At 38.0% G+C, this 13,624-nt stretch overlaps 1 protein-coding gene and 1 pseudogene across 3 annotated transcripts in view; both read left to right on the top strand.

Moving 5' to 3' along the window:
* Positions 1–13,624, top strand: part of LOC129779049 (homeobox protein Nkx-2.1) — a 72,397-nt gene that overhangs the window by 39,503 nt on the left and 19,270 nt on the right. The window lies entirely within an intron of this gene.
* Positions 2,061–2,144, top strand: LOC129763738 (U4 spliceosomal RNA; annotated as a pseudogene).

The following is a 13,624-nucleotide window of genomic DNA, read 5'->3' as shown; positions in this document are numbered from 1 at the left end:
AGATACACACACTCAGCAGAGTATCGAAACGACTCACTGTGCTCGTGTTTGGGCCCTGTTGTTGGAAATTAAATCGTAAGGCAAGGGGTTAAATAATTGGAAAGTTAAGTTCAATGAGATGGTTAACATTGTAAACATCCCAAAAAGGTTGGGGGTAATGTCGAGGACATAATCGGAGCGAAGTAGGACTACACCAAGGGCTGTTAATTTAAATTATCTATAGAATATCTGTATATCCTCCAAAGCTCCCATAAACATCCTTCTCAAAGAAACAATCCACAAACTATATCAAGCAGACCCTTTCGCAGAACGGTTACAGCAAATTCTGAAACGGCTGTGCTAGGGGAAACTTTACCAATCACAGTGGAACGAATTTTAACCCTTTCCCGTACAACATCGAGTCTCACTCGTGGATACTTGAATAACATAGAGCGCTAGAACGCTCAGCAGGCTAGTGAATTCACTTGATGTGTGACGTATTAAATAATACGGGAAGGGCTTAAAAATGGTTTTCAACCGATAAACACAGCTCTCACTGCTGGAAAAAAATCTACTTTTCATCCGGCTTGCAATGTGTTATACTTTGACGCTACTTTTTATTTGAAGCCAATGCACGAGTTCGTGAAAATTAAATGATCGATCGAAAAGATTCCAAACAACAAGAAAATCCAAAAACACTCCTAAATGCACATAAGTTCTTCCCCGGGAAATAAATCATAAAAATCAATTTGCTGTTTATTATTATGTATGTTACTTTAGAATGCACCGAACTGTTGCATTGAATTGTATTGAAATACCTCTTTAGTGAAAGGGCTCTGAAAGTGCAATGTTTTTATGGAATGGGTTCATTCTTGTTTCCGCGAGAACAATCTGTCGAAACATGTTTCAAGACACACTGAATGCAGTCACAGGTTTCACAGATTTCTCATCTCCACATCTCATTTCACCTTTGCTGTGTGCTGGATCGATAACAGAAAAGCGATGAGAAACGCCTGTCCTCTGGTACCAGGAACACTGAGACTCGATTGCTGCTGCTATTGGTACTGCTGCTGCTGGTGATGATATTGGTGATGCTGCTGGATAGGTACTCTCAATGTGTGAACTCGCTTCGCGGTTAAGGAATGAATGATCAGTTCGGAAAGGAACTGCGAAATTTATTCGAAATGAAAGGGGTGGGTCTTACGATGCAATGTTTCGTTTTTTCTCAGGCTTCCATTGTATTGATAATTAAATGTACGGTGGACAGCTACGTTAGTTTGCGAAGTAGCACTGATGTATTCAAATAGTATTCCGTCTCTAATTGCTAGTTTTGGTCTGTACAATTTGATGAGCACAAATTGGCACAGTTGTTTCGTTCAAAAAATATAATTTTCTTTATTACGATGGATACATCCTATCAATTGATGAAAACGTCTTTGCGACCTATCAAGGAACGGTCTGGTTATAAGCGTTCGAAATCTTTCATTATTTCCTACATTTCAGTGTTTAGATTTTCATTTTACTCCTCATGAAGTCCTGTAAGACGTAGTCCCACGTCAAAAATGTGTGAGAAATATCTTGCATGAGCATTCTGAAATGAAACAGCTTTATGCCATGCCCTTGCTCACAACCGATCAAAAACTAGAACATGTAATCATTACACACTAGCGTGTCAAAAGTTATAAAATCGTTGGAAAATCGCTGAGTGAAATACACTTCACGTGTACAAGCATGAAACCGGTCACGTTTATTTGCATTAAAACTGAAAACTCTACTTTATATTACATTTTGAGAATACAATGTTGAAAGAATTGTTATCCTTTAGAAGCAAACCGTTCATTAAGTCATTTTCCCTCATTTTCGTAAGAATTGAAGCGCTACCCAGCAAGTGCTGTCCAACCAAATGACTCAATCGTTTACTAGACCGGTTGTGTAGTGTTTGATGGAGCATTGCTACTTTTTCACCCAAAGCTAGATTCAAATACATCATTTGTTGTAGGTAGCGTTCAGCCAAAACGCTACCGGTTTCGCCAGATTTGAACAGCTCATATTAGATCAAACTCTTCTAACCCCATCAAAAAAGCTTTGCGCAGTGTCGATATCATAACCAATGAGGTTTTACCGAGGTGCGATTATTGCTATTTAAAAAAAAAACCCCATCAAACACAGAGCATTATCTTCTGTCCATAGCGGTTTGTCCGTGCGAGCGATGCTGATGGCTTCTCCTGGACTCATCCAAGCTTTTCATCGCTTAGAATTCTCAAAATAAATCCAGGGTTCACCGCCAGTCACATTCACAAAAAATAACTACTCTCGGCTGGTGAGCAACATTTTACATGTGATTGTTCGGTTTTCCTGTTGTCTATCGTTCAGGTCATGTGGAATACATTTTCCGTTCATTGGACCTTTCCTGTGATACGTAGAGCGTCCAAAAAAGTACGGAGATAGCTTCTCAAGTCACAATCAATTATTCCGCGAGTTGTTGTCGCGTTTGATAGTCATCTTCGTCCAAAAGTACTTGCTGTGTACTGTCCTTAAACTTTTTGGGAAGTTTTCCACGACACGATTCTCTCTCTTCAAAATCACTATTTTTTTGAGCCACTCAAAATTCTTTGATTTCCCAAGAGCATATTCACCGTAGGCTTCGACAAGCATTCGATGCGATTCTGCAGCAGTTTTCTTTGAATGGTAGCTGTAAATCAATGCCATTCATACTGATTTACGACTACCATTCAAAGAATAATGCATTATAATGAGGATTACTTTGACAATTCATCATTCGTTGGTAAATTCCGGTTTCATATTTATGTACCTAGTAGAACGAAGAGTATTCAAAATGTTTGTATGTATGAGAGCAGACCTTCAATTTCTCTCAGGCTGAAGGTCAGTTTGGAATTGTACCCATAAAAAAAAGTCCAAACGAGGCCAAGCAGGGATCGAACCAATGCCGGCTGAAATGTAAGGTTGTATTACAAGACACAAAAAAAAGTTGTGCCATGGTTAGGCGCGCTCTTCTGGTTGGCCCATCTGGTGTTACTTTATTTTAAACCATTTTTGCATGTGTAAAAATAACGAAAACCTTAGAAATTCTTACCTATTTTTATTTTTTGTACATCTCTCAGTAATGGTGCCAAGTAAGAAAACATGGTACGATTTTATGAAACAGTAAATACAGTGTTCGTTTTACGACAATGAGGATAGTGAAATTAATTTAAATATTAGGTTGGGGAAAAAGTAATCAATTATTTTTGGGTGAAATTCGAAACTATTTTGAATAAGCTTCGGATTGTCCAATTTGGGTATGAAGGTAGCTTCATAATGTCTCTATCATAGAGTTCTTGGTCCTCATTAGCGAAAAACCATAGCAATAGATTTTTGCAATCTTCTCTTGATCCCAATTTCTTAACACTCTGGAAATTTTCCAATGCGAGAAAAAAATGATAATCGTTTGGTGCCAGGTTCGAACTATACGGTGGATGCATTAAAACATCCCAATCAAGCTCTAGGAATTGTGTGGCCTTGTGTTGTCCTGATGGTCCACGACACCTCTTCTTTTGGCCAACTCTGAACGTTTCTGGTCAATCGCTAGCTTCAAACTGTCCGTTTGTTGACAATAGAGATCACAATTTAGTGTATGGCACTGAAATTTTGGAAAATAAATGAAATTGCACCTATTTTACCGTTGCAGTGTCGGCACCATAAACATCAATTACAATTTCAGCAGCCTGGCTTGCATCTTCGCATTTATAAAAGGAAAAGTGTAAAATGTACCGAATTTTCTCTTTGTTGACCTCCATTGTTGACACCCTGTAACTCACAACTGAATGGAAGAAACAAAAAAAACAACAAACAAATGTTTTTTAGTAAAAATATTTTTTAGCGCCAAAAATATTTTTACTAAAGGGTTTCATATTTAAATATATATAATGTTTGTTCTCGTCGACTATGGTTTCGTAGTCCTACGTCAACAATGCGATCGTTTCTTGGACATCACCCTTATTGTTTGCGGCCCACTATATCATGACGTGTTTGTGGCCCCTTATGAAAAAAAGGTTTAGTACCGCTGCGATAGAGAGATGCATACATATAGTATTTATATGAATTCAACATAAATCGGTTCAGTAGAACTCGAGATATGGTGTACGCAAGTTCCAAGTTCCAAGTACTAGTTCCAAGAAAAATCGATGGTTAGCTAGTTTGAAGTCAATGGTTATACCCGTACTAGATTTGATAGCGCATCACTAAAATGGCTATAACTCGGTAAATAATGGAATTTCCGAAAAGTCCTTTCTACACCCAAAGTCAATTTTTAACACATTTTCTAGCATCTCGATTTATCACATTAAATGAGTTGAAAGATAACATAAAATGTTCTACTCCCCAATACATGTATATCATTTGTGTAATATATATGCTAGAGCCAATATGAGGGAGCGAAACAGGAGACACATTTAAATGAAAGCTTTTTGTATAGTTTGCCAAATACACGGCTCAGACAGAGAAAGATATATTCTCGTTCATGTTCTTCTTTATCGGCTTAGAAAACACCTTCTAACTTCATTTTATGATGAGGTGTAATATTATCACGCTCCTTTATAATAGCGCTGGCAGCTATATGGATAGCGTGGTCGTGTAAAGTAACTTCGCATTCCATCCGGCCTTAGTTCGATCCCCATTGACGTCGTATGGACTTTTTTTGCACAATCCCAAATGAAAAGAGAAGAGAAAACAGAAAGAGATGTCTGCACGCATACATACAAACCATTTTTAAGCTTCAAAATAGGTCATTTATTGCCCATTTGACTCTCATGACCAGGAAATGGCATCTTTTCTGCCAAAGATGGCATGTTTTCTTCCAACGCTAGTTTGGGTGTAGGGTATGTTCTTGAATGCCCAAACTTTCTAGACTAGAATACTGCATTAAAAAACCTTTATGTATATTTACTCGCGAATACTACATCAGAAGTTCACAAATGTTCTTTAAATCTTTAAAAATCAAACATTGTTCGAAATATTTGTAGCATAATACCAATGTGAAGTCAAGCATTGCTCAGATATTCTTCAAACCTTTTCCATTACATAATTACGGAACATCCAATACTGCACCGTGAATGCGAGCGCATTTACATCCCTTATTGTTTCAGTAAATTATAAAATTGAATAATGAAGACTTCCTCTGTCTCTGTCTCTTGCATTTCCTATTCAATTTAACGAACCATTCGTTCCGAATAAGGCTTAATGAAGCGTATCAGTTTTTAGCGGGTTTGCCATTCACGGATATGTTGGCATGAATGGATCCCGCGTACGGTTGTCCTCGTCGTCGTCGTCTTCATTAGCAATGGCAACCAGCGAATGCCATGGAATCTCATCTCCCTCGGCTCATTTCGTCCATTGCAACTGTCACAAGCGTATGATTACGTTGATAATTACGACGATGATTCCGCTGATGAGATAATAAGATACCCATGTACACGTCACACACTAACTAAGCCACCAATTGCGAGACTTAAATAGAAGAAAAAAATCGTGAAAGACACAAAAAATTACTTTTATTACAACGCCGCCCGGTCTGGAATCCCATATTTGCAGTATGTGTGACAACGAAGGCAAAATGAAAAGTAAAAAATGAGGAGAAAATTGTTTGCGCAATTGAATGGGAGAATATAATTAGAAATAACATTCATAAGTGGTTGCTTTGGGTGAATTGAAAAGCCTGTGTTGGTCATGAAGACCCCGGAACAGGTAGAAGTCAGTTTTCAATCCCACCGTACAAAACGAAAGTTTGTCGATGATACAGATAATAACACCAACATATATGACGACGTTACAGACACGATGATAAGTAGAGCGCAGCCGGGGTTGAAAAAAAAGATGGCTTTTATCCTACGAATGAGTAAGCGCGGAGAGACCACTCGTTTTTGCGCTGGAGTGGTTCATAATGACTCACTAGTGGTTACTTTAACTATAATATATTTTTATTTCTTTTCAAATACACATATTTAGAGACCTGCTCTTTTATTTTCGCTCATTTTTTAATTTCGGAGTGTGAATAAGGCACTCTCGGGCATAAGAAGACTGTGTGGTGGTGATGCTGCTGCTGTCCCCGCCGCCGCCGTCGCCGATCCGATATTTATGTGAGCCGTGGGATGTACGCCTCATGTCCATGTCCATGTTCATGTCCCCCTACCCATGAAAGGAAAAAGAGAATATGAAATGAATATTTACATCGCATTTTTTCTGTATGCTTAAACTGACGATGAGCGTGCGATGATGACGTGTAATGGCGCGATGGAAAAGATGAGTGATAGTTTGAATTGGTACTTGAACAAAGTTTGCGGAAAACCATACAAGAGCAAGCCAAGCGCCCATTGGCAGAGGCTGAAACTCAAGAGAGAGGCTCCGTTGCCGATTTTAATGATTTCTTCCTGTAGCAGCTTTCTCCGGAATTGTTACATGTATGGTTGCATTCTAGAAACAGACTCGAAGATCTTAACGATAATGTCGATCCCAAGACTGAATACAATTCTCGATAAGGATCAATTCCAAATGAAATCGACAAATGGCAAAACATGAGTATTTTTGATTCGAATGAAAGTTTGTATCCCGTTTGGGTTGGAGGAAGTATGAGTTTTCCACAGCAATTAGGATTTTTTTGACTCAATAATAATAGGATGTACCGATTTTAGTAAGTAAAATCTTTGATAATTTATATCTAAAAAACTATGTTTTATAGCTTGGAGAAAACTTTTATAACTATAAAAAAAAGATTCAAATCCATGGATTGTCTTCGGCACACTATTGCGTTTGATGTTTTGGAAACCACCTAAAAATCTCCTGTACTTGTACAAAACAGAAGTCATAAATATTTTGAATAGATAGATTTGAGTATTTTAGTCTCTTGAAGTGTAAATCACATACAACGTGTTTTTATTTATTTACTAGCTAACCCGGCAAACTTCGTCCCGCCCAAAATTTATTTTTCGTTATCACATTCAAATTTTCTTACTAAGCGCCCTTCATGGGTCCAATCGCCAAACTGTCCATTGATTGAACTTCTATTCTACCCTTTGAAATAATCTTTTACTATAAGATTCCTGGTACTTCTACATAATAAGCTCATAAGAAGTTCTCGTCATTATGACATCTGATTATTTTCAGACCAATTCTCGTTCAAGATTTGTCAACCACTTGCAAATAACATGTTTCTCCGTTACCTGGAATAAATGTTTGATACAGAAAATATGATAGAATGAAGACAGTCCTAAATCGGACAATTCCTTTCTCGAGTTTTTCTCTTATCAACACATTCGTCGATCCATTTTTATTTATATAGATAGAAGAAGCTATAGGAGTGAGTATTATCACATTAAAATCCATTTCCAATTTCGAACAAAGATCAATTTCGTTAGCGCAAACATCAAATGGACTAACAACGCTTGTCACTTTGAAATTGTAGAACATATGAGAATTTAATTTTCGTAAATTTTCCCATTTTCTTCAGAGTTTTCCGAACATTTTCAATTGTCATGTTTGGTTGGAATATGTTTGATTGAAATATGTGTATTATTTTCATTCCATTCCAGACAAGGGAGGGGTGTCATACCATCAAAGAAACATTGCTCGTCCCCAAAAACCCTCACATCCCAAATTTGGTTCCATTTGCTTGATTAGTTCTCGAGTTATGCAGAAGTTTGTGTTTAATTTGTGTGGCAGTAGATTGATTGCGTAATTGATTCTCGAGTAATGCAGTCCCTTAGGAAGGGGGAGGAGTCAAACCGCCATAGAAACATTTATTGTCCCCTACAACCTCCATATACCGAAATTGGTTCCATTTGCTTGATTAGTTCTTGAGTTTTGCAGAAACTTATGCTTCATCTGTATGGTAGCCCTCCTCCCCCTTAGAGAGAGGGGAGGAGTGTTGATTCACCATAGAAACCTCCACATGCCAAATTTGGCTCGATTTGCTTGATTAGTTTTCGAGTTATGCAGAAAATTGTGGTTCATTCGTAGGGCAAAAGTACAGATGAGATGGTCTGGCTTATAAGCAGATCCGCTCATATGAAAACAATAAAATATGGTCTGTTTCGTGGCTAGTCTCAAAGCACGGGGACTTTCTCCATAAAGTTATTCGAGCTCTGCCAGGAAAATACATAGTCGAGAAAAAATTGTAGCTAGTCATCACTAGCTAGCTCATCAGCGATAGTTCAAATGATTCTCTTGTAGCCAGTTTCTCATAAGAAGATGCATTTGCATGAACAAAAGCCTAGTTATGTACCTAATGTTTCTGTAGAACTCACACAAAGCCGTAGACATTTTCGTCGATCAGGCAACTCTGTTCCGAAGTCGGTCTCTCATGTGCGAACTTCATCGCAGATTTCACTACTACGAATCTGGAAATGTATCGGCACTAGCAAAAGTCTCAAAGTCTCATAATTGTTTATAGAACATAAGAGAAGAGAAAATTCTACATTATAAACTTTATATTTATAGATTAAATTCAATTACATTAAAAAAATCATTTTTATGCCATATCCAAGTGTGATAATATGACTTATTTGATTGAAGAAAACCATCGAACGTTCGAACCAACAGTATCTGTACACTGCAAGGGGGATTTGTACAACCGACACAACTACCCATATTGACCTGGTCAAGTGAGATGGAACAGTATATTTTTCCGACAGTTATTTATCGTGTCAACCTACAACCACAACCACAGCACTGTCCAAATAACGGCTTCATAAAAATGCGGTACGCTGCAAATTAGAAGTGGGGGCACCGGCTCGCATTAAGTTTTGGCCGCACATGATTCGAGTTGAGAAGTGTTTTCGAAACAAAAATGTCCATAGAATTGGAGTGGTTACATGATTTCGTGAACCGCACTTTCAGCAGTATTAATAAAATCTAATGTGATGGATAGTTTCAGTGCTTCTAATATTCCTACTCAACTACTGCTTTTTTCGGAATTTCCCAAACCGGACGAAAGTTATTGTATGCTGCAAGAAAAAAACCCAAAATGCCAAAAAGTCAACAAGTAAAATAACACCACCTTAACTCGTGCATTGCCTGAGACGGAAGTGACTTCAGTCGTCCCACTACGCACCAAAAAACAAAACAACTTTCATTGGCATAATCATATCGATGGATGTTTTCCATGGTAACCATCGAAGATGTAGCCCAAAGTCAGTTTTAATCCTTCAGAATAATGCATGAAAAGTTTAAACACAAACAAGAACTGTTTCGTTCGGGTTGGAGGGAATCCTCAATTTTCGGTACGCTTGTTTTTCCAATGGAGGAAATTCTGTGCGGTTTAAGCTCCGTTCGCAAAACAGACAACTAATTATTTTCGTATCAGATTAGAGGGTAAAAATACTTCTTCGCCCAGGAGACGGGTTAAAGAAGTGGTAGAACGGAATTCCCAGGCCTCGCCAAGAAAAACATTTGGTCGACGCTATCCGACGCTGTGAAGCGGGCAATGACAGGAAGGAAGCAGGGATTAATATCAATTAATTCTTCTACAGCCCCCACCATCTTGAGATTCAATTATGAGATGGCCTTACAATAGCTTAATTACAGGGTTTTCAGCGAACGATGAAGTTATTACAAATCAACTGTACACATTGAAATGAGGTTAGCCTGAAACGGCTGGATGACGTGTAGAGCGGAACGCATAATAGAGGGTAAAGGCAGTTGGTGCACTTGTTGAACAAAATAACCCGCAATTATTTCCCACAACCACACAAAAAAAAGTGTTGATCGTACCTGCTACCGGAGGCAAGCCTTAATCCCCAGAATCGACCCGCATCGGCACCGGCAGAATGAGGTGAAATGAGGAGTGAAAAATAACATCAAATATATTGCCGTTTTAATCCGAAAATTGGTAAATTCATAACTATTTGGTTTGAGCGAGGGCGAGGTTTTTGCACGGATGTGAAACTGCACGCTTCACTTCTGCTCATCTTCGTTTCCCACGCAGATTTTAAGGATAAATTATGATAATCCACTAATGACAAATCTTTTTTTCTGTTCGACCATCAAACGATTTATCTTAAGATCCGTCGAAAATTGTTTAATTTTATATCAAGCGCCAAAGTGACTTGTCACTGACGCCATAAAACCCGCCGTCTTTTGGTGGCTCGTGACAACCGAACAAAGATGGCGGCAAGTTGCTCTCATAGTAGCGCTTCACGCTTCGACGCGCTTTTGATCACGACGCGGCTTCTTTGGGGATTCGTTCCCCGCGAACCATCCAGCCAGCTGCGAACAGAACGAAACATCGGGACAAAATAATTAACGATAATCTGCTCGTTGATTTATCGTTTCTTTGATGCTTACTATCATCTCGAGGTTCAAGCGCATTCGTGTATTTGTTCGTTCGTGTTCCGCCACTTTGGAGGATGCGCGCTCTTGAAATGGCGCTCCGACCCGTCGCCATGGTGAGGAATAAATCGTCACTGGGAGCGTCGTTGGGAGAGCTCTTCGGCGAGTTTCTTATTTTGTGCGACTTACATCATCTGAATGTGTGGTTTCGTATGGTATGACTAGCGGTTGAGGGGTTGATTTTGGAATTAAGATAAAACATTACAGTTCATGGAATTTAGTAAAGCAACTTGTTATTTAAATAACTTAAAAAATATTAATTGAATATGAATTATGTTTTTCCAGTCGTTGAACCATTGTTGGGAGTGAAAAGCATACCAATGACCTACATTTGAGCACGTTATAGGGTTATAGCTGGTTACCTACCTTTGGTTAAAACTGAAAGATATATGTTTTAGTTCATTGATAAATAAATAGTGCTAGCCATTAGAAAATATGTAATCAAGGTAGACGTTTCATTCAACATTCAGTTCTGTAAAATAGAAAGCAAAAAAAAAAAATAGGTCGTCACTGAATAATTCGAATAGAAACGTCGGCAAACAGTACAGTGTTCCATAGACAAAAATTTAGAAATAAACTTTCATATTCAACCAAATCAAGTAGGCGGTGTATTTGTACATACAGTAAATCCCAAAATTGAGTATACACATGCTCTCCGACATACCATTTATTTGGTACAAAATATTTTGAATTTATTTCTTCTTTTGATGCATATTAATAACACACACATTTAACTAACTATGCGCGCATGAAAATTTCGCGAAAAGTTTTTTGTTGATTATTTATTTGAAAACAATCTCTATTCTAAGCATCGCAAAATTGAGTGTACACCTTAAATTTCTCCAAACAAATCAAACTTTTTAGTAAGATCTTGGTGAATTAGCGTACATACTTTTTTTTTGTCAGTTTGTGACGTCAACACCAAACCACTGCTTAGGCTAAGTAAGACTTGTCGAGGAAAGACACTGCAGGAAATGTCGGAAAAACCCACTCTACAGTAAAGAAAATCATAAACAAGTAGAAATCAGTATGACTATTTCTGGAGACGTATGTGCCGTGTCATTAATGAACATCCTAGAATGAACAGTCAAACGACCGTCGAACTAAAGATGTCATATGACATTTCGACTATTTTTCGTCTTATTCATTAGATATTGATCGTCCTGTAATTAAACAACGAGTGTTCATGAGGAACGCTCAACGCTTAAAACGTTCAATCGACACATTCGCAATTGATAGGGGAGTGTTCGACGGTTGCTTTGATATGGGCAATCCGTCTAAATACCATCTATCGTGTATGGATGTGTGAGTGAGGAGGTGAATGTATGTGTGCAACTACGCTTGAAAGCAGAATGAAGAGAGATAAAGAATGCATAGGGGAAATGGGGGGAAAGTGGTCACCCTAAGGAGCATGCCCATTTTCGGTTTTTCAAACAATATTGTAGCTCAACTTATTGTTGTTCGAGATAGCGAGCGATTTTTATTATGAAAATTGAAAATAGTACATTTATCATTATATTAAGTTGAAAAATCGAACATTTTTTAGTGAGGAGGTAAAGTTTTCACCTGTGGGGGGCAAAATAGTCTATCGCACGTATGGTCGATCTTAAGTCAGAGCGGATCAAGTCGCACAATTGAAAATTTCGAATTTTTGATTACATTTGGTTGAGCATTATGTAACCTACATACCACTTTTATCAGATTTGGAAAGTCACGCATACAGCAGTAATAATGGATCGAAATTGTTATGATTGATCAACGAAAATCCCTCATAGTATGCTGTCAGAGCGGACCATGTACCATTTCTCATGGCGAAATGGCTTTATATCATGTTCAGACAGAGTGGACCATGTGCCAATCATTTGTATATTGAATTTAAACAATATCCAAGCGCCGAACTCAAACCAACAAAACATTTTCTTGAAGCTTACAGGTAGGTACCCAGTCGAATTGTGCTAGAACCCGTTAGTTTAAAATGTGCACATTCTGAGTATATTAAAAGATAAACTTGGTCCACTCCGACTAAACGGATCATTGAAAAATGCTGGTCCTCAGTGTGAATGATCGCAAAATGTACTATTTCACAGTGCGATTTAGGCTATAGCGATGACAATGAATTCAAATTTGACGATTCTATTGACGAATGCTGTCTAAGATGATTGAAAATGGGATGTTTCTGCTTAACTTGTTTGCCGTGTATTCATGCCAGCGGTAAATGACAGAGACTATTATGCTGAGCGCAACCAACCTCATACCCCTTTTCGCTCTAACTTTCATAGCATATTGGCACATTTTGACTCACAACTGTTAATTGATTGAGAAATATTTCGAAATTGTTCAGTCATAGTGAACCAAATCTTAACAATTATCATACATCAAAGTATTGTCGGTGAGTAACTAACATTTCTGAGAACAATATTGAACGAAAAAATTAAATGCTTTGAAAATTGCAGAGCATTAAACTTTATGTTCGTTTTTCTCGAAATCATAAAAATGTCACATGGTCCGGTCTGACTTAACACCGACCATATCATGCTAGAAGGAATAGATTGTTGCGTGTTTTCTTGTCCAAATTTTTTGAAATCATTATTGAAATAGTAAGTACATGTATGAAATAAGCTAGGCCTATTCACCTAAAGTCGTAATTAAAATTTTCTCATACGCACTCAACGTAGTGAGAAAGACACGACGTTTTTCATAATGAGGCTTGGTTTTGGTTGGGGTGGCATATTTTTCCTGGCAGAAGGTGATCAGGTATATCAGCTTTTGAAAATAGAACATTATCAGTAGTAATCCTCCACTGACCACTTTGCCCCCAAACAACAAGGTAATTTCTACGCGGAATAAACGCTGAAATTGAACAAAATAACTGTTCGCCTCTCCTAGAATACGTGAACAGTCGTCCAAACTGTTGATTTGTCGAAAATATCAGGTCAAATAAACTAGATTTCACTAGAAATTCCTTAAATTCGAAACGCACAAAACTACGGCCGAATGGCTACCGAGAGTGCGATTTTTGTTCTTATTTATATTTTAACATGTGACAGCTCCACGGAAGTACAGGGTGACTCAAAAGTCATGAATGTCTTCAAACATAAGGTGACTATTAATACGGTGTCAATAGTCAATGGAAGACAGATGGTGTAGAGGAAACAATGATCGGTGCTCCCTCGTGATTACTACCTTCAACAGGATAATGACCGCATCGTGTGGGAATATCTACTCTATAATGTTCAATCAACTCAAAACACCTCCGCAATAACCG

This window comes from Toxorhynchites rutilus, chromosome 1 (assembly GCF_029784135.1).
Source record: "Toxorhynchites rutilus septentrionalis strain SRP chromosome 1, ASM2978413v1, whole genome shotgun sequence".
NCBI lineage: Eukaryota > Metazoa > Arthropoda > Insecta > Diptera > Culicidae > Toxorhynchites > Toxorhynchites rutilus.
This window is presented reverse-complemented; position numbering and strand designations above follow the sequence as displayed.